The sequence below is a fragment of the Pseudophryne corroboree genome, chromosome 6 (assembly GCF_028390025.1).
Source record: "Pseudophryne corroboree isolate aPseCor3 chromosome 6, aPseCor3.hap2, whole genome shotgun sequence".
In the NCBI taxonomy this organism is placed as follows: Eukaryota; Metazoa; Chordata; class Amphibia; order Anura; family Myobatrachidae; genus Pseudophryne; species Pseudophryne corroboree.
The window spans coordinates 246,796,319-246,815,855 of NC_086449.1; the positions used below are offsets into that span (position 1 = coordinate 246,796,319).

General features: G+C 44.6%; 1 protein-coding gene, 1 non-coding gene and 1 pseudogene across 2 annotated transcripts in view; all 3 read left to right on the top strand.

Annotated features, from left to right (window-relative positions):
- Positions 1 to 5,045: 5,045 nt before the first annotated feature.
- Positions 5,046 to 5,146, top strand: LOC134938725 (U5 spliceosomal RNA; annotated as a pseudogene).
- A 608-nt stretch (positions 5,147 to 5,754) lies between these two features.
- On the top strand, positions 5,755 to 5,861 carry LOC134938802 (U6 spliceosomal RNA). Its single transcript, XR_010181267.1, has one exon. It is a non-coding gene; the product is annotated as a U6 spliceosomal RNA (small nuclear RNA).
- Positions 5,862 to 15,098: 9,237 nt separating this feature from the next.
- The window catches only part of TTLL13 (tubulin tyrosine ligase like 13), a 106,038-nt gene continuing 101,599 nt past the window's right edge, over positions 15,099 to 19,537 (top strand). The window contains exon 1 of the mRNA XM_063925838.1: positions 15,099 to 15,121. The gene's annotated coding sequence lies outside the window, so the exon portion shown is untranslated. The remainder of the gene's footprint in view (positions 15,122 to 19,537) is intronic.

The following is a 19,537-nucleotide window of genomic DNA, read 5'->3' on the forward strand; positions in this document are numbered from 1 at the left end:
CCAAGGCGGGACAAGGAGCAGAGTGGCAATGGCGCAAGCCACCAGGATTCTTCGCTGGGCGGAAAATCACGTAAGCGAGCTGTCAGCAGTCTTCATTCCGGGAGTGGACAACTGGGAAGCAGACTTCCTCAGCAGACACGACCTCCATCCAGGAGAGTGCGGTCTTCATCAAGAAGTTTTTGCAGAGATAACAAGTCGTTGGGGGCTTCCTCAAATAGACATGATGGCGTCACGCCTCAACAAGAAACTTCGGAGGTATTGTTCCAGGTCAAGGGACCCTCAGGCGGTAGCAGTAGACGCCCCGGTGACACCATGGCAGTTTCCGTCGGTCTATGTCTTCCCTCCTCTTCCACTCATCTCAAAAATACTGAGAATCATAAGACGAAATAGAGTCCAGACAATACTCATTGTTCCGGATTGGCCTCGGAGGGCCTGGTATTCAGATCTTCAGGAAATGCTCACAGAAGATCTGTGGCCTCTTCCTCCCAGGGAGGACCTGTTGCAGCAGGGGCCCTGCGTGTGCCAAGACTTACCGCGGTTACGTTTGACGGCATGGCGGTTGAACGCCAAATCCTAGCTAGGAAAGGTATTCCGGGGGAGGTCATCCCTACTCTGATAAAAGCTAGGAAGGAGGTGACGGCGAAACCTTATCACCGTATCTGGAGGAGATATGTATCTTGGTGTGAAGCCAAGAATGCTACTACGGAAGATTTTCACCTGGGCCGTTTTCTCCACTTTCTGCAGACAGGAATGGATATGGGCCTAAAGTTAGGCTCTATTAAGGTACAGATTTCGGCCTCTCAATATTCTTTCAGAAGGAATTGGCTTCTCTCCAAGAAGTCCAGACTTTTGTAAAGGGAGTGCGGCACATCCAGCCTCCTTTTGTGCCCCCAGTGGCACCATGGGACCTTAACGTGGTGTTACAGTTCCTTAAGTCACACTGGTTTGAACCTCTTCAAACAGTTGAGTTGAAATTTCTCACTTGGAAAGTGGTCATGTTGTTAGCCTTAGCATCTGCGAGGCAAGTGTCTGAATTGGCGGCTTTGTCTCACAAAAGCCCCTATCTGATTTTCCATGTGGATAGAGCGGAGTTGAGGACTCGTCCTAAATTTCTGCTGAAGGTGGTTTCATCGTTTCATATGAACCAGCCTATTGTGGTGCCAGTGGCTACGGGGGACTTGGAGGATTCCAGGTCTTTTGATGTAGTCTGGGCCTTAAAGGTTTATGTAGCCAGGACAGCTCGGGTTAGGAAAACAGAGGCACTGTTTGTCCTGTATGCAGCCAACAAGGTTGGCGCCCCTGCTTCTAAGCAGACTATTGCCCGCTGGATCTGTAACACGATTCAGCAGGCTCATTCTACGGCTGGATTGCTGGTACCAAATTCGGTAAAGGCCATTCCACTAGGAAGGTGGGCTCTTCTTGGGCGGCAGCCCGAGGGGTCTCGGCATTGCAACTTTGCCGAGCGGCTACTTGGTCGGGTTCAAACACTTTCTTTATCATCCACTAGGGGTCACTGGAGTACTCTTGGGATATGGACGGGCGTAGCCGAACAAAGGCACTGAATATTCAAATTCAGGACTCTCCCCCCCCTCCATATCCCCAAGTACCTCAGTGTACCTTGCCAGTGTTTTTTCGGTGCTCACAGATGAACATCGGCTTGTGGCAATGGCCACTTTTCAGAAGATTTTTGTTTTTAATTTTTACACTTCCCGTCCCAGTTTCTGAAAAACATGGGTCCGGGATGGTGCCGCTGCAAGGCAGCGGATGGCGTGTCGGTCCTCACAAAGAGCACCCTCACAGCCACAGGCGCTATAGGCAAGCGCATGGCGTGTCGGTCCTCACAAAGAGCACCCTCACAGCCACAGGCGCTATAGGCAAGCGCATGGCGTGTCGGTCCTCACAAAGAGCACCCTCACAGCCACAGGCAGCCACTGTCTCCTGCAAACTGAACGGAGCTTACAGGAAGAAGCTCCGTCACAGCCAGAAGGAGACAAAGAGCTGGAAAGATCTACAGCTGCAACGCAGCCAAGATGAGATGCTGGAGGCTGAAACGGAGCAGAGAGAAGCTCGTCACAGCCAGGAGAAGGCAGCACAAGGTATGAGTGTCAGGGCGGTCAGCTCACGCTGCCGCCCTGCTGTGTGTGAGCTGTAGAATGCCATAGCCGCTGAGCACGGGAGTGTTATAACTAACAGAGCGGCCGCACGTCACTCAGACGCCGGCCGCTCTCACGGCTCTGATGCGGCACCGCTACACGCCGCCGACATCCTCCGGGCGCTCAACTAAGCAGAGCGGCCGCACGTCACTCAGACGCCGGCCGCTCTCACGGCTCTGATGCGGCACCGCTACACGCCGCCGACATCCTCCGGGCGCTCAACTAAGCAGAGCGGCCGCACGTCACTCAGACGCCGGCCGCTCTCGCTGCTCTGATGGCCCGGCACGCCGCCGAGACGCTCCTCTGTACTAAAGAGCGGCCGCACGTCACTAAAGGACGCCGGCCGCTCTTCCAGTGAGACACCGCAGACACAGGGAGACTGTGTACTGCTGTAGGAAGCAGCTGCCGGACGGCTCCCCGGCGCTAGATTCAGGCGCTCTCCCTGTTCCCGATCTCCGTACGCTGCAGGTAAGGGATGCAGGGGGGGGGAGGGGGAATAATACCCATGGCAGCAGCAAAGGCTGCATGGGTTCAAAATACACAAGCAGCGCAGCACTTTAAACAATGTACACTGTGTACTGGGATGTTTCAGCACGTTTTATATATATATAAATATAATAAAGCTTTTGCTGGCGAAACTGTCTATAATATATATGTGTAAACACTTTGTATATATATATATAATATATATATGAGGCTTTGGCTGGCAATAGGTTATCAGTGGCATACCCTATTGCACGTTTAACCATGTTTTCTGTTATTTTTGGTTACACTGGCATACACTGCAGGCAGTGCTCATATTATTTGAATAAATGCACTGTATAATAGGCTATTAAGCTTAGTAACTGTATAATAGGCTATTAAGCCTATATTAAAACTGCAGCAGGTAACCTGTACTGTGATTTTCTAGGAAAGCATGGCATGACGGCCATTTTAATCATTGCTGGTTTTTTCCAGTTATAATTCCAGACTGTACACCTCTACTCCACAAGGAGGCGCAGGGGTGTTAGTGGGAATTTTTAGTTCAAGATAATTCTAGAACATTCCTGCCCTACATCTTTAAGCCACCAGAAGGCGCAGGGGTGTTAGTAGGAATTTGGTTCGGGTTTCATGCCCATGTGAACTGCTTTTCACATAAAGAACACTTTAGTTTCCTAATAAATATGCTGTTCAGCAATAACATATATATATAGATATATATGCCATATAATAATGGTATTAAGTCGTGCAAGTGTCTGTCTGTTGCCTATTATGATGTTTGTCTACATAGCGAATAAGGCTCTAGTGCAGACTAAAAATGTTAACATTGGCAATTCAAGTTAAAACAGCGGTAATCGGAGTCTCAGAATAACTCCGCCAGCGCTAACAAAAGACAATCTTTCCAAAGTGACAATTTTCCTTTGGGTACCAGAGTGTTTATTTCACTAGTCTTATAATTTAATGCACGATTCTATGTCAAATCTCACACCGATAACTACGAGTGAGAAGGGTACATTAGTCCAGCACTCAGATAGTGCGGGGTTTTGGACAACCATAAATAATCGTTTCCAAAAGGACGCGATCCGCCATTGGTATATGCGTTTCTGTCAAACATTATAAAAACCACAGATACATTTGGGTCACTAGAATCTATGTATGAAACCATACCGATCACGGTTAAAAGAAGCTGCAGAGTATATCTGTAAAGCTTCTGCTAACGCCGGTTACTTTCATTGTCGTTAGTAACGCGCGACAAGGCCAGAGCTTGTTTGCTCCTAAATTTGATATATGTGTAACGACATTTTATCCCTTTAGGATATTCTGCCATTAGCGCATACAATTTACTTGTAACAGCGTTTTATTCCTTTATAAAAAAAAAAAGTCACGCCTTGTAACGAGTGCTTGCTTCGGCAGCACAAAATTGGAAGGTTCACATGCAAATTCTTGAAGCGTTCCATATACAGGACGTTACAGTCACAAGTCAGTGGGTTGATGACCTCTTTTACAATTGTGGAAGTGTGTCTTTTCATGTTACAGTTGCGAGGTTTCATGACTTCAACTCATATATGTCTCAGCTATTTACAGCTTGGAGTACAAAACTGCTTCTGTCGAACGGGTTGGCAGGTTGTCATTTAGTCTTTGCTGGTTTATAAACCAGGCAGTAGTACGCCAACAGAGTCAGAGTTACTTATTCCCCTCTGTTTGAGCAAAATCAAACAGCTCCGTTCCAATATCAATCAGCAAGTAATTTTCTGCAGTTAGTTTTTGCTTATTGAAGACACAAAATTGTATAATTGCATTTGACCTTCACAATGCGTATTTACACAGTCCGGTTTCTTCATCACAGGTTTAGCGTTTGCAAATCGCCGCAACCATTAACCATTTCATTTCTACAGTTGCTTATCGCTTCCTGTATTTACCAAAGTGATGTTGGAATGATAGCTCATCTCACATAAGAACTATGTATCAACAAAGTTCCTATATCTTGCGTTACTAAGGTATACTGCGGTAGCAGATTAAGTAACAATCACATCTAAGTCTGTCTAAACGATGTCAATTCCTAGGTAAGATTATAAATATGGTAATTCAAAGACTTTTACCTACTACACCAGCAACAACAAAAGTACACTTACACTAGCGGTACATTGGTGTATTCACTTATTAAGAATAAAGATGGGTTTTCAATTTAGTTCGCCACCCTTCATTTGCTTTACCCACAAAGGAACAAGGGTGCGTATACTCTGGATTACAGTCACAGAGAGTCAGGATTTGTCGTTATAAGGTTCTAAAACACGACAGATTGCTGTCGATAAATGTACTAGAACTCTGTGCATTTTACAATGCAATAGATAAATGTCCTAGAACTATGTGCATTTTACAATGCAATAAATCGCTTTCAGTCTGACCAGGGATAGACTCTGGTTTCTCTTCAGAACAAATAAATCTTTCGCTTTTTACTAAAGATTTCTGTGGAGAGGAACAACCGTGAGTTTCATGTAATTTTGTTTTTCATACCTGGCTCACGCTGCCCTTAAGCAGTCAAACAAAGCAACGGCAGTTGCATACTCAACAACCAATGAGAACCAATAAGCCGCATGGCAAGGCGGTAGGTAACTCAAATCTTCAATGGCTCAGAACGCCATTATGTGAAAATGTCAAAATATCAATCCGTGAGTGGACATCTGTTAGACAGACGATCTCACCTGTCAGGGTTTGGATTTTAAAACACTGGACATTAAATCCAGAGGTGTTTCAGATGTGAGTCCACAGAAGGGGGTTACCCTCAAGTATACATGAGGGCATCTCACCACAATTACAAAAGCTCAGTATGTGTACATCACATTCATGGGGTCATTCAGCATCGTGTATCTGGCTTCACCAATTTCCGCTTCTTTCTTCGTTGCCAAAACGGATCAGAAGACAGTTCGTCACAGGCATACTGGTGGTATTTTATGGGTTTCAGAGAAGTTTGCTTCTCGAATTTTCAAGGAATACTTGCACACGATCTTGGCCCGCTCATAATACGTCCAACCTGTTACATCAGGGAACGTTCTTTTACCCATAGTTACCTATGTACCTATTATCTATGTACCGCAGCTGCGGTTGACGGGGTGAGGGTTCAGTGCTCGCTTCGGCAGCACATATACTAAAGTTGGAACGATACAGAGAAGATTAGCATGGCCCCTGCGCAAGGATGACACGCAAATTCGTGAAACGTTCCATAAGACCGCCCTCTTAAAAAAATAGAGCATTACAGTATCGGTTATACCAACCATGTAACGAAATAGTAAGCCGCTTAAGGCAGCTCATTATTAAAACATTTCGTGTGCTTACATAGGTTGTAAACCTCAGAAGTTTCCAACATCATACTTCAAGTACCCGTATTCTGTTAAACGGGATGGAATGGAAAACTGCGTTCATCTGCACTAACAGTGCAGGTATCTGTGTGGTAAACGTATTTTCAAAGAAGTTTGCCTCTATTTGCGTCTGTAAACATCTTTCTACAAGGTGTCACCAAAGTTCAGACTCTATTTATCCCACCTACAGCGCCAGGCGATTTGAGGTTGGGTTCAGATTTATTACAGTTTTCATATTTTGGAACCCTTTCAACAAAGGGGAAGTAAGTTTCATATTTTTTGAACCTTTACAACAAATGAGAATTAAGTTTCTCACTTTGGAAAACATTTTTCTTCTAGCCTTGCCTTCGGCAAGGGTGCTTCGGCAAAGGTTTTGTTTTCATATTTGGGTGCCTTGTATTCCAAGCCACCGTATTTGAGTTTCTCATGACAAAGCAGATCTTCGGACGAAATCCGCTTTCGTATTCTTCACATCAATATACCAATAGTGGTTCCTGTGTGGACTGCACATTCTTGAATTCTGAATGTGGTACACGCGTTACGCGTTTATATATGTACCGAACGTCTACAGTACGTGATATGAATACGTTGTTTGTTCTATATGATACTGTAAACTGGGGTTAGCCAGTTTCTCAGCAGACATTATCCAGTTGGATAATAATGACTACAAGTCAGACTTACTTTAAGGCTAAGTTACAATCGCCTACGTCAGTAATAGTTCATCCCACAGGTTCTGTGGGAATGTCAGACCCAACGGGTCGTGGAGCGTCTACAACGCGGCTACATAGCCTTCAGTGCACCACGTTTGTGCACGTTTATACGTTATTAATGGTGGCGCCATCAGCATTTAGCTTTGGCCTGCCTACTGTTACAAGTATCAAACAGCTCTCCCGCCCACGAGGGAAGCTTTGGTACGTCCCAAGAGTACTCCAGTGACCCCTAGTGGATGATAAAGAAAATAGGATTTTGGTACTTACCAGGTAAATCCTTTTCTTTGAATCCATAGGGGGCACTGGACGCCCACCCAGAGCAGTTTTACCTGGGTTGTTTTAAGCTCAAAGGAGCTTAGTGAACAAATTTAACTTGGATGGTATTAAGCTCAAGGGAGCTTATGGTAACACATTTTCACCGATTGGCTCAAATTATAAAGTTCTATCGGTTAAGGTGTCAACTGTTTAGTTGACAATAAGGTTACGGATCAACTTTGTGGTTGTCCGTTATGTTATAGGGATTCTCCATTGTCAACCTCTCTATATCCTGTTCGCTCAGTAAAAAACACTGGCAAGGTACACTGAGGTACTTGGGGATATGGAGGGGGGGGAGAGTCCTGAATTTGAATATTCAGTGCCTTTGTTCGGCTACGCCCGTCCATATCCCAAGAGTACTCCAGTGCCCCCTATGGATTCAAAGAAAAGGATTTACCTGGTAAGTACCAAAATCCTATTTTTGCTAAATTCTACAAGTTTGATACCTTGGCTGAGGAAGACCTCATGTTTGCTCAATCGGTGCTGCAGAGTCATCCGCACTCTCCCGCCCGGTCTGGAGCTTTGGTATAATCCCCATGGTCCTTACCGAGTCCCCAGCATCCTCTAGGACGTAAGAGAAAATAAGATTTTAAACCTACCGGTAAATCTTTTTCTAATAGTCCGTAGAGGATGCTGGGCGCCCATCCCAGTGCGGACTAAATTCTGCGAGACTTGTATATAGTTATTGCTTACATAAGGGTTATGTTACAGTTTGCTCAGTCTCTGGCTGATGCAGTTTTGTTTCATACTGTTAACTGGTTCGTATGTTCCAAGTTGGATGGTGTGGGCTGGTATGTATCTTGCCCTTGGATTAACAAAAATCCTTTCCTCGTACTGTCCGTCTCCTCTGGGCACAGTTCTTTAACTGAGGTCTGGAGGAGGGACATAGAGGGAGGAGCCAGTGCACCCCCATCTAAAGTCTTTGGATTGCCCATGTCTCCTGCGGAGCCCGTCTATACCCCATGGTCCTTACAGAGTCCCCAGCATCCTCTACCGACTAGGAGAAAAAGATTTACCGGTAGGTTTAAAATCTTATTTTCTTCACTTTTCTACTGACTCCTACATCGGTTTACCTCCTATGGTACAGTATTCCACTACATGTATAGTAAGTAATCTTTAGTAGAGATACGCATGATAACATGGGATAGGTATGGAATCACGACTGTCGGGATGCTGGCAGTCACATGACTGACATTGGCATCTTACCATTGAGAGTGCTATCAGGGGTCGGGGTAATTATTTAACCCTGTCCCCTACCCTAACCCACCTGGGGTGGTGGCTATGGCTAAGACACAGGGTGGCGGCTACGGCTAACCCCCTAACAAGCCTAACCCTAACATCCCCCCGGGCCCTAATATCGACCGTGCTACCTTCAGGATGCCGGCGGTCGGTGATCCGGTGCCGGGATTCTGAGTTGTCGGGATTCCAGCGTCTGTCACATGACCGCCGGCATCCCGAGTGGCAGGATGCTAATTGGATCCAGATAAGATAATGCATTCTATTCACAGAACAGAAACAATTTATAAAAAGGATATACTAAAGCAGTGGTTTTCCACCTCCGTCCTCAAGTACCCCCAACAGTTCATGTTTTCCAGGTCACCTAGCAGTTGAACAGGTGTATTCATTACTCACTGACACATTATAAAAGACCCACAGGTGGAGCAAACTATTTCACTTGCAATCCTGTGAAGAGATCTGGAAAACGAACTGTTGGGGGTACTTGAGGACCGCGGTTGGTAACCATTGTACTAAAGTATGGATTCATCTGAAGTAGGGTTAGTATTAAGAGAAGTGTGTCATAGCGAATTTATTAAATCGGGTATTCCACATGCGATGCTTCAGCTGTTGTGGAACTATACATCCCAGCATGCCTTGCCACAGTTTTAGTATGCCCTAATAGCAAAACTGGCTAGACATGCTGAGATGTGTAGTTCCACAACAGATGAAGAGGGTCAGAATGATAATACGCCTGAACTAGGGTCATTTTAACCATGTTATTTTCAAGTATGCTACTGTAAGGTATTATTGCCATATATATTCATCTACTTGGGATCTTTTGGTGTAAATTCTATGAATTGTCTCATTCTAGGGCTCATGCGGAGTTGGGGCGTACTTCTATTTACTTAATGCAGACTGAGATTAAAGGGGGGTACACATGGAGAGATCCGTTCTTAAAATCTAAGCAATCTGACTAGATTGCCTAGATTTTAAGCACGGATCTCTCGTGTGTATGCCCCCCAGCGATAGCGATGCACGGCCCCGCATGTCGCTATCGCCGGTGCTAGATTGGCCTGCATGTAGGCACAATCTAGCACATCGCTCATTTCACCACTGGGTGCTGAGCGGGGGAAAAGATGTGTGCTGAGCGGTCACTGATAGATCTAGCAGTAGGCCAATCTAGCAGGCGCTGTGCTGAGCGAGGGGGGAGAGATGTGTGCTGAGCGGTTCGCTCAGCACACCTCCCACATCTGCCCGTGAATACGGGCCTTTAGGGGCTTAACTATTACAAAGGAAAAAACATAATGATAATAAAGAGGAAATAGATATGTTGCAGTAAGTGTGGTACATAGGGACAGGAATAGTTAAGGCAAAGAGTATAAATAAAGTGAGAAGATTCAAGCATGACAGTTTATGCTGCATAATAAAGTAGGATCAAATATAATTATCCATAAGTAGAAAAAAATAAATGTGGAATCAATGAACTGTGGTAAGTAAAAGCTATTTATCTGTAGTAAATCATTAAGGGAGAGTTAGTGATACGGAAACTGAGATGACGCATCAACATAACAACAGGAATCCTGTTCCAGGAAATCTGCAGTCACAAAAGTTTTTCATGAAGTACATTCATTGGGTGGAATTCAATTGTTTGAAAAGTCAGTTGGGTGTCTGTTTTTTCCTGTCTATTTGATAGGATAAAACAGACTCTCAACTGACTTTTTAAATAATTGAATACCCCCCAATGTGTTCTTCATCCCAGTTGCGTCCTAAATGGGTGTGATCATGGACAGATAAGTACATAAAGGGTTTTGCCTAAAAGTCCTGGTCATTTGATCAGTCATTATTATTCTAATCTCTAATTCCATCCCAAATAGGAATAAGATACATTTCTCAAATGCCATCCCAAACCGGAATAAGATAAGTTATTATGTTTTGAATATATTACTATGGACATTAATATATTAAAAGTAAATGAACTACACAGGTCACTTAAAACGCATTAGGACTACCTTTACTAGAGTGAGTGCTGAGAAGGAAACTTTTGCCCAGGGGGCAAACACAAGCAAGTGGCCCAGACTACTGAAATGATTTGCCATAATGGAAAAGTAGTTGTGATCAGAACTGCACAGGTGTGATTTTATATAGCTAATAGGAAAAAAAAACAATACAGCCTGATCTGAAAAGTATTAGATGCAAAGGATATTATAGAGTACACTATACATAATCTTATGCAATACAAAGGACATCTTAATGACATACACAATACAGCATGAGCTCCATAATGAGACAACTCATAGAATTTACGCCAAAAGACCCCAAGTAGATGAATGCATAGTCAAAATGGCAATAACCCTTTATAAATGACCTCCTTGTTGCCAAATCCAAGGGCCATTACTCTCTGCTTATTCTCCTTGACTTCTTTGCTGCTTTTGACACTGTGGACCACGCTCTCCTCCTGCAAATCCTTCCCTCCATTTTTCTGGATGAAACTGCCCTCTCCTGGCTGTCCTCCTACATCTCATGATGCCACCTCTCTTGAACTTTCCCTAACAGTAGGTGTCCCCCAAGGTTCTGTTCTTAGACCTCTCCTTTTCTCTCTCTATACATAAACTTTAAGTGAGCTCTTTTAACTTTCAATATCATCTCTACCTTTCCTTCCTCGTATCTCCAGCTGTCTCTCCGTTATCTCTTTTTGGATGTCCCTTTCTTAAACTTAACATGTCTAAGATTGAGCTGGTCCTCTTCCTACCGTCCCACATAACCTCACCTCCCACAATTTCATTATCTATTGATGGTACAACTGTCTCCCTCAAGTACACTGTCTTGGAGCTATCCTTGATTCCTCTAGCTCCTTCAAATCACACATTTAGGGGTACATTTACTAAGATGGGAGTTCTATTTACGATGGAATGTTGCCCATAGCAACCAAAAAGGTTCCAGGTACTATCTTCTAGAAGGTGCTAGAAAAATGAGAAGTAGAATATGATTTGTTGGTACGGGCAACATCCAATCTTAAATAGAAGCTTGCGAGCAGGGCCTTCCTACCTCTGTCTGTCTGTTTTTACCCAGTTTTGTTCTATTACTGTTGTTCTAATTGTAAAGCGCAACGGAATATGCTGCGCTATATAAGAAACTGTTAATAAATAAATAAATAGAACTCCCATCTTAGTAAATTTATCCCTCAGTATCTCTCGCAGTCCTGCTGTTTCCATCTACAAGATATTTCCAGGATCAGACCCTTTCTAACCCTGGATGCTACTAAGACCCTCATCCATTCACTGCTCATCTCCAGATTGGACTACTGTAATTTCCTCCTATCTGACCTCCCTGACAAATGCTTCTCTCCACTCCAGTCTATCCTCAACACTGCTACCCGGCTTATCTTCCTCCCCAAACTTACTACGTAATCTTTCTCTTCACTGTCTCCCCTTCCGAATCCAATTCAAGCTTCTTACACTTATAAAGCCCTCACCCATTCCTCTTCCATTTACATATCTGACCATATCTCCCTTTACACTGCCACCCACCCTCTTCTCTCCACAAATGCATGCCACTTCTCCTGCCAACTGATTACTTCCTCCCAATGCGGCCTCCAAGATTTTGGCCGTGGTGCTTCCTACCTCTGGAATTTTCTACCTCTCCCTATCAGACTCTCCACCTCTCTACAAAACTTTAAACTGGCTCTCAAGACCCACTTCTTCATCAAACCCAGCCATCTCTCATCCTCCTCTGTTACATGCTCAATTCTACCCCATCTCTTATCCTAACTCTGCTACATGCTGACCTCTACCACATCTGTGTTACCCCATCTGTCTGCTCCTACCCTTCAGAATGTAAGCTGTCACAAGAGGTGCCCTCTCATCTCATGTGCTTTTTCCTGTCTTAGACTTTTATCTACTCTATACTCCCAACAACAGCACCTAACCCTCGGTTTCTGCCACCTTTATGAATATTTCAGTGTCCTGTCCCCTGATGCAGAAATTTTTATATACAGAATTCCTAGTGGAATTATTGGAGCGATTTCCGGCTGCGAACAGTCACAGCCCTTCGCAGCATGCCGCATTGCAGCAAGATGAGCATGGCTACATCTGTACCATGTACTTGGCTTACATTTTCTCCTTGGCCCTGGTTGCCTTCTTGTTTTACTCATTTGTTTATGTAGTTTTATAGGCGCTGTGGAGCCTTTATAAATAAACCATAATAATAATACAGAACACATCCCAATTACATACTGTGCTTTTTTCTGGGATTACACAGCAGCACCCTTGTTATATCTAGTTCTTGAAACAGGCAGAAATCAAACTATGTCAGAAAGAAAATACACATCTGAACACTTTTTAAGTGTGGAAGCTAATTGAAGGCACAATTTAGGATTACCTTTATTCAAAACAGAGAATATGTTAATGACATCTATACAATATTAAGCGCATTGTAGTGACTTCTATACATTTTAGTGATCTCTCTAAAGAGATTATTCAAGTAACCGCTGTACACTATATAAAACACAGAAAATATTTTAGAGTACAAATTACTATACAAAAGCTGTGATGCCTAGAGAACAAAGGTATCCAAACCTACACATATATTAAATACAACTGAAGTATTAGAAGCAAGAGGCATGCAAAATAAAATTCATGTAAATATATACATCGGATGATATAGGCTAGTCAGTCTAAGTATATGGGGATTGTGTATAGGACAGCAGGATAATTCCCATAATCAGGATCATCCTTTCACATACTATGCCTCCTAACAGAGCCGGCCCTAGGCATAGGCAAATGCCTAGGGGCACAAGCAGCTTCTGCTGATGAAAATGATATGCGGCATGCCTATATTCTGTGTGTGACTGCGGCTGTATCTGCATACGAAATGTATTCCTGGAAATCACTGTAACGTACCATTTCGGATGCAGATACAGTCACAGTCGCACACATAATATAGGCATGCCACATATCATTTTAATCAGCAGAAGCTGCTTGTGCATCCTAGCCACATAGGAATGCAAATATAATGCATTTTCATGAAAAAAAAAAAGGTGCCCGGCATTAGCAGAGCTGGCCGGGAGCTGCCAACTTACTCATGCCAGGCATCTCCTGCTGCATGGCTTATTGAGGCAGGATGTATGAGAACACATCTGTATCCAAGCAGAGGCAGAGGTCACAGTGTTAGCGGCCATGTGAGTGCTGTGTGCGGGTGGATTAGTTGTGCAATAGTGTTTGGCATATGGCATATGTGTGCATTAATAATATGCAGCATATGTGTAAGGGGCACTATGTGTGTCATTATGTATATAAGTGCATTAATAATGTGCAGCATATGTGTAAGGGGCACTATGTGTGTCATTATGTATCTAAGGGCATTAATAATGTGCGACATGTGTAAGGGACATTATATGTATAAGGGCATTAATAAAGGTTGGCATAACGTCTACGGCACATTATGTTTATAGGGACATTAATAATGTGTGCCATATGTGTAAGGGGCATTACTGTGTGGTATTATGTGTATAAAGGCATTACTAATGTGTGGCATTATGTGCATACAGTGCTCTACTGTGTGGCGTAACGTATAGAAAGGGCACTACTGTGTGGTCTAATGTGAATAAAGAGCAATATGGTGTGGTCTAATGTGAAAAAAGAACAATTTAGTATAATGTAATGTGAATACGGGGCACTACTGTGAGGAGTAACATATATAAGGTCAAGTGGTACTACTGTGTGATGTAACGTGAAGAAGGGACACTATTGCATGATAAAATGTGAATAAAGTTGCACTACTCTGCGGCATAATTTGAATTGGGGGCATTATTGTGTGGCCACGCCCCTTCCCAGCAAGAACACACCCCTTTTTGGGCTTTGCGCTGAATGTGCGCACTGTTCCTATTTAAAATATAGATTGTAGGAACACCAAAATGAGGACTGCTATGGCTGAGGGGTGATGGTGCTTGGAAAGGGGTGCAGGGTCAGAGGCGGGATTAGCGGCGGTGCTAGGGTGCACCAGCCAAAATCTTGCCTAGGGCATCATATTGGTTAGGGCCGGCTCTGCCTCCTAATCTTATTTGCCATAAATTATGCCCTTCCAATTTACCTTTTGGCACACATCATGCTCCTTAACCTATCCATTGTCACATAAGAGATACGTACAAGGGATGTATTGAGGTCACCATTACCAATGTGTAATATACAGTAATCATTTAACCTGATAGCACTTGCTGTCTTTAGTTGTACATAAGCAAGGGGTGAGCTTTAGACAAAGCAGAAGGTCTGGGATTTATACAGGAGAAATAAATATTTAATTTAGATGAAATTATAGTGACTAATCAATCTACTCTCCAGTCTCTCATCTCTTAGGTTATTCTATTTATTATTTTATTTATTTATTAACAGTTTCTTATATAGCGCAGCAAATTCCGTTGCGCTTTACAATTTGAAATAACAATAACAAAATGGGTGATAACAAACAGTCATAGAGGTAGGAAGGCCCTGCTCGCAAGCTTACAATCTATAATGTATTTGTGATACATGATGAACCTTTCTTTTATTTGGAACACTACATTTTTATAGCAATTCTACTTTATTATTTTGCATTTGAAGGTAGCTTGTATTATCTGCAAAAGACAGTGACTCAACTGACACTGCTGTCAGTTTAATAGTACTTTAGTCCAACACTGCTTTTCTGGCTGTACAGGTCCTGTATTTTGTTTACTTGGTTGCTTTGCAACCTCTCTCCATGCTCTTCTAGTAACTAATTCACTCTCTCTGAAAGGAGTCGTCTGTTACTTGGCAACATGACATTTTCTGAATCTATTTCCTGTGCATCTCTAGTTCTGGCCTCTGCACATCTTCCACTGTCCGGCAAGTGCTGGAATGCAACCTTTTCACTGCTGATGGTAAGTGTTTTATTTCTGGGAAAGTATAGATTTGGCCTTTTAATATATTTTCTGCATTGAAACAAATCTCTTGTCAAGTTGACTTATGTACACTGTCATTGATACTATTGCTACATTATTCTATGTAATTAACCAATATATGTGGCTAAATGTACCAGGTTCGTTTTGCCTTGTAAATGATTGCTGCATTAAAAAACGGGCAGACTAGCACGCAAGTCCCACAACTCAGAGGCATTACATTTAGCCATTAATGTTGTTTTACAAGTACTGATCTGTTTATTATGTGTATTTGCCACAATTTTAGTCATGGAAATGAAAGCCATGTGTGCTCTGCAGCATCTTGACAAAATCACTAACTTGCTACAAAATATTGCTAGTGTAGTGTGGAATGACGTCCTCTGATATATTCTCTTTCCAGGGGTCCATTACATTTAGGGCAAAACCTATCATAAATAGCTTGAAACAATGAACAAGAAAATAAACTTGAATAATACATAATGGGGATAATTCAGGTTGGATCGCAAATCGCGGACAAACAGGAATTATTGCGATGGCCCCGTGGGTGCATGTGGAGTGCCCGTCCTGCGCATGCGCCCGCACTATCTGCGGGGGGCTGCAGAAAATGCGTTCGCCTCTGCCTGTCAATCAGGAAGAGGCGGTCACGGGAGGTGGGGTGGCAATGCTCCGTTTCCAGGAGTGTTGTGGGGATAGAGCCTTCCAAATGGGGGGGGGGGGGGCGGCGGTGGTGCACACGCAGCCGCCTCGATCAGGAACATGGCAGCGGGTCTCCTGCGGGCACAGCTAAGCTGCACCAGCAGGAGGCATCCCTTATTCCTGCATTGAAGCAGAAATTGCGATGCAATCCCAATTTCTGCTTCATCAAGGGCGGGAGACGGCGGTCAGCATGCTGGGCGGCCTTGCCCAGCGATAGGCAGCCCCAGCATGCTAGTAAAAGGATTGCAAATTCTGCTAATTAGCAGAATTTGCAATCCTTTCAGAATTAGGCCCTATGTACAGAACTCACAAGAAAAATTCTCATACAAAACAATGTAACAAAGTGTATTACGTAGCATAAAACTACATGAAATACAGAGGACAATTAGAACTGTAGAGAGTAAAGGCCCCCATACATTAGCAATTACAATTTATTCATTAACAGATCCTGTGTTTTTATTCCAGATATATTGTTTTCCCCAATCCGTCTGACTTGTTCATACATTACAGATTTGTTTCAGTGATCTGCAGAGTTTTTCCATCCAGAGTCTGGATCTGGACATCATGAAAGTGCCCATACATCACCTCAATTGATTATCATTTTACTACTACTACCCTCCACCCCTTTTCTACTGCTGAGCTTAACAGTACTTTACCAGTCCAATTAACCCTTCTGTTAATAGTTACAAACTAGAAAAACAAATTTGGGCCCCTCCCCAAAGAATAACCAGCTGGCCCTGGTTCAAGTAATACAGGAAACAAATTGTGTATGTATGGTCCCTCATATTTAATGAACCAGAATCGGGCTCCACTAGCAAGGGTGTAATGCCACAGCCAGGGGACACTCTTGACAAGGTCCCCCTGCCAAAGCATTACCCCCCCCCCCCCACTAATCAACTCAGGCTGGGTATTCCTGTAGACGTGGGAACCCCCCCAAAAAGGGGTCCCTCATCTCCAGTCTACCCTAGGCCCAGGGGCGCATCAACAGAGGAGCAGTCCCCGTCTGAGCCCCCCTCCTCTCTAGCCGGCAAGGCAATAGACCCTGGCACAAGGGTCACTAGGAAACCCTAGCACTGTCCCAAAATCTGGTGTACATGCGCAGGTGTCCGATGCATGATGCCCATTTTTCTACTGCGCTGAGCAAAACACTGGGCAAATGGCCGCCGCTCCATTATCCCAGTGTTTTCTGCAGCGCTGCCAACGTGTGACTCTGGAGGGTAAGTATTGAAAAAATGGGTGCAGTGTGGCCCCCCTGGACCTCGGAGGGTCCATGTGCACTGCGTACCCTGCACCCATTATAGATATGCCGATGCCCAGGCCTGTGTTACGATCCTGATGCTCAGGACAGGGGAGATCTTATGCAGTGAGTCCAGAGCACCAGGACGTGATGCTGGGATAGGGAAATGGAATGGAAATAGCCCCTAGCACCCTACCTCCGTTGTCTTACCCGTGTTGTCAATTCACGCCTGAACGACTATGGTTTCTTGGGCCCACGGCAGCCGCGTTTGAAGGGCGGATTAGGTCTGCCCAACTCCGATGCCCCCAGGTCTTAAAGAGAGACAAAGCGTGAACTGAGACAGGGTAATAACAAGGGGACCTCTAACTGAAACAACCAAGCTAGGGGCTACTAACTACCTGAAAACTAAACGTATGTGCGGCACGCCGCCAAAGGAAAAGAACTACAAAGGATACCACTGTCCACTCCCCCACACGGCACCGCCAAGTTCCAGGGAGGACAGTGAAAGCGGAAACCTCCGCAAAAGCACCAACTCAAAGAAACGCAAATACTAAGCGGCCAAGGCCGCAACACGCAGCAGAAGCCGCTACTCACAAAACCGGGCGAGAACCCCAGATGACAGTAACAGGTTCACAAGGACCAGAAGGATTCCCAGGACCGGCCTCAGAACTTCAGAATACAAGAGGGCAGGGAGCAGGATCGACCAGATGCAGCTGACCAGGAACAAACTTCTACAAGGCAGGAACAGCATACAGGAAGCTATCACCGGCGTTTGTGTGAGACACTGAGGAGGCATATAACAGGGAACCCTCCAATGGCAGTACAGAGCCTAATTGATAAATGTCGTGCAGCTGCCTTGCTGCACGACCAGGGGAGAACAGGTGAGTAATCTTATGGCAACGGGGAACGCGGTCCACCTGTGGCGTCCCCGTTGCCATGGACCCGGCGGCCCTGCACGCACGGCGTCCTAGCGTTGCCAGGGACTCGGCGGCTATCGCGCGCACGGCGTCCCGGCGTTGCTAGGCGCCGTGCGGAAGCAGGGAGAGAGAGAGGCGCGGCGGCCGTGACCGCTGCTCTGTCAGGGCACGGCCGAACACCGCCGCGCCTAACAGTACCCCCCATCCCCTTGAAGAGGGGTTAAAGAACCCCTAGAGCCGGGTTTCTGAGGAAACTCCTGAAAGAATATCTTAGTTTAGTCTTAGTTTTATCTAAGTTTAGGAGCATGTAAATCCTTATCCAACACCCAAGACCTTTCTTCAGGGCCATAACCTTTCCAGTGGATTAAAAAATAAAGCCGGCCACGAGAAAGCTTAGAATCTAAAACCTTCTCCACCAAGAACTCTTGTTGTCCCTGAACATCCACTGGAGATCTACCCTGGGAAGTCCTCCGAGGAAATCTCCTGGAAGAAAAATACTGTTTCAAAAGGGAACAATGAAAAGTATTGCCAATTTTGAGTGATCTCGGCAAACGTAGCCGAAAAGCAACTGGGTTAACTTTCTTAATGATAAGGAATGGTCCAATAAATTTGGGTCCCAATCTAGCCGAGGGTTGTCGGAGCTTGATGTTGCGAGTTGACAACCACACCTGGTCTCCCACCTTAAAAGTGCAAGGACGTCGGAGCCTATCAGAAAATTTCTTTTCTCGGAAGGCAGCTTTCTTCAGGGCAAGGTGCACCTTTCTCCAAATCGTTCTGAGATGGTAGGTTAAGGTCAACGAGGAGACTGGAGAATGAGGGAAAAAAGAGTTGGCTCTAGGATGAAAGCCAAAGACCGAAAAGAATGGGGACTCCTTGGTGGAAGAATGACAAGAGTTATTATAGGCAAATTCAGCTAAAGGAAGAAATTCAGACCAATCATTCTGAAGTTTGGCCGAATATAACCGTAAATACTGTTTTAACGACTGATTAACTCGTTCGGTTTGTCCGTTAGATTGTGGATGGTACCCAGATGTTAAAGAGAGTTTCATATTTAATGAGGCACAAAAACGTTTCCAGAAACGGGCGATGAATTGCGGACCCCGATCAGAGACAATATCCCTGGGCAACCCATGGAGCCTGAACACATGGCGGAGAAACAAGACTGCCAACCCTTGAGCAGAGGGTAATCGGGGAAGAGCAATGAAGTGAGCCATCTTACTAAAACGATCTACTACCACCCAAATGACTCGAAATCCGGCTGAAAGAGGAAGGTCCACCACGAAATCCATGGATATATGTGACCATGGCCTGAGAGGAACGGCTAAAGGTATGAGTTGTCCGATCAGCAACGAACGAGAAACCTTATGCTGTGCACAAACCTGACAGGAATGGACAAATTCCCTTACATCTTTAGAAAGATTAGGCCACCACACCGAGCGAGAGACTAACTCCAAGGTCTTAGTGATACCTGGATGACCAGAGACTTTGTTGTCATGAAACTCAGCTAAAACAGTGCCTCTCAGAAATTCAGGGACGAAGAGACGATCA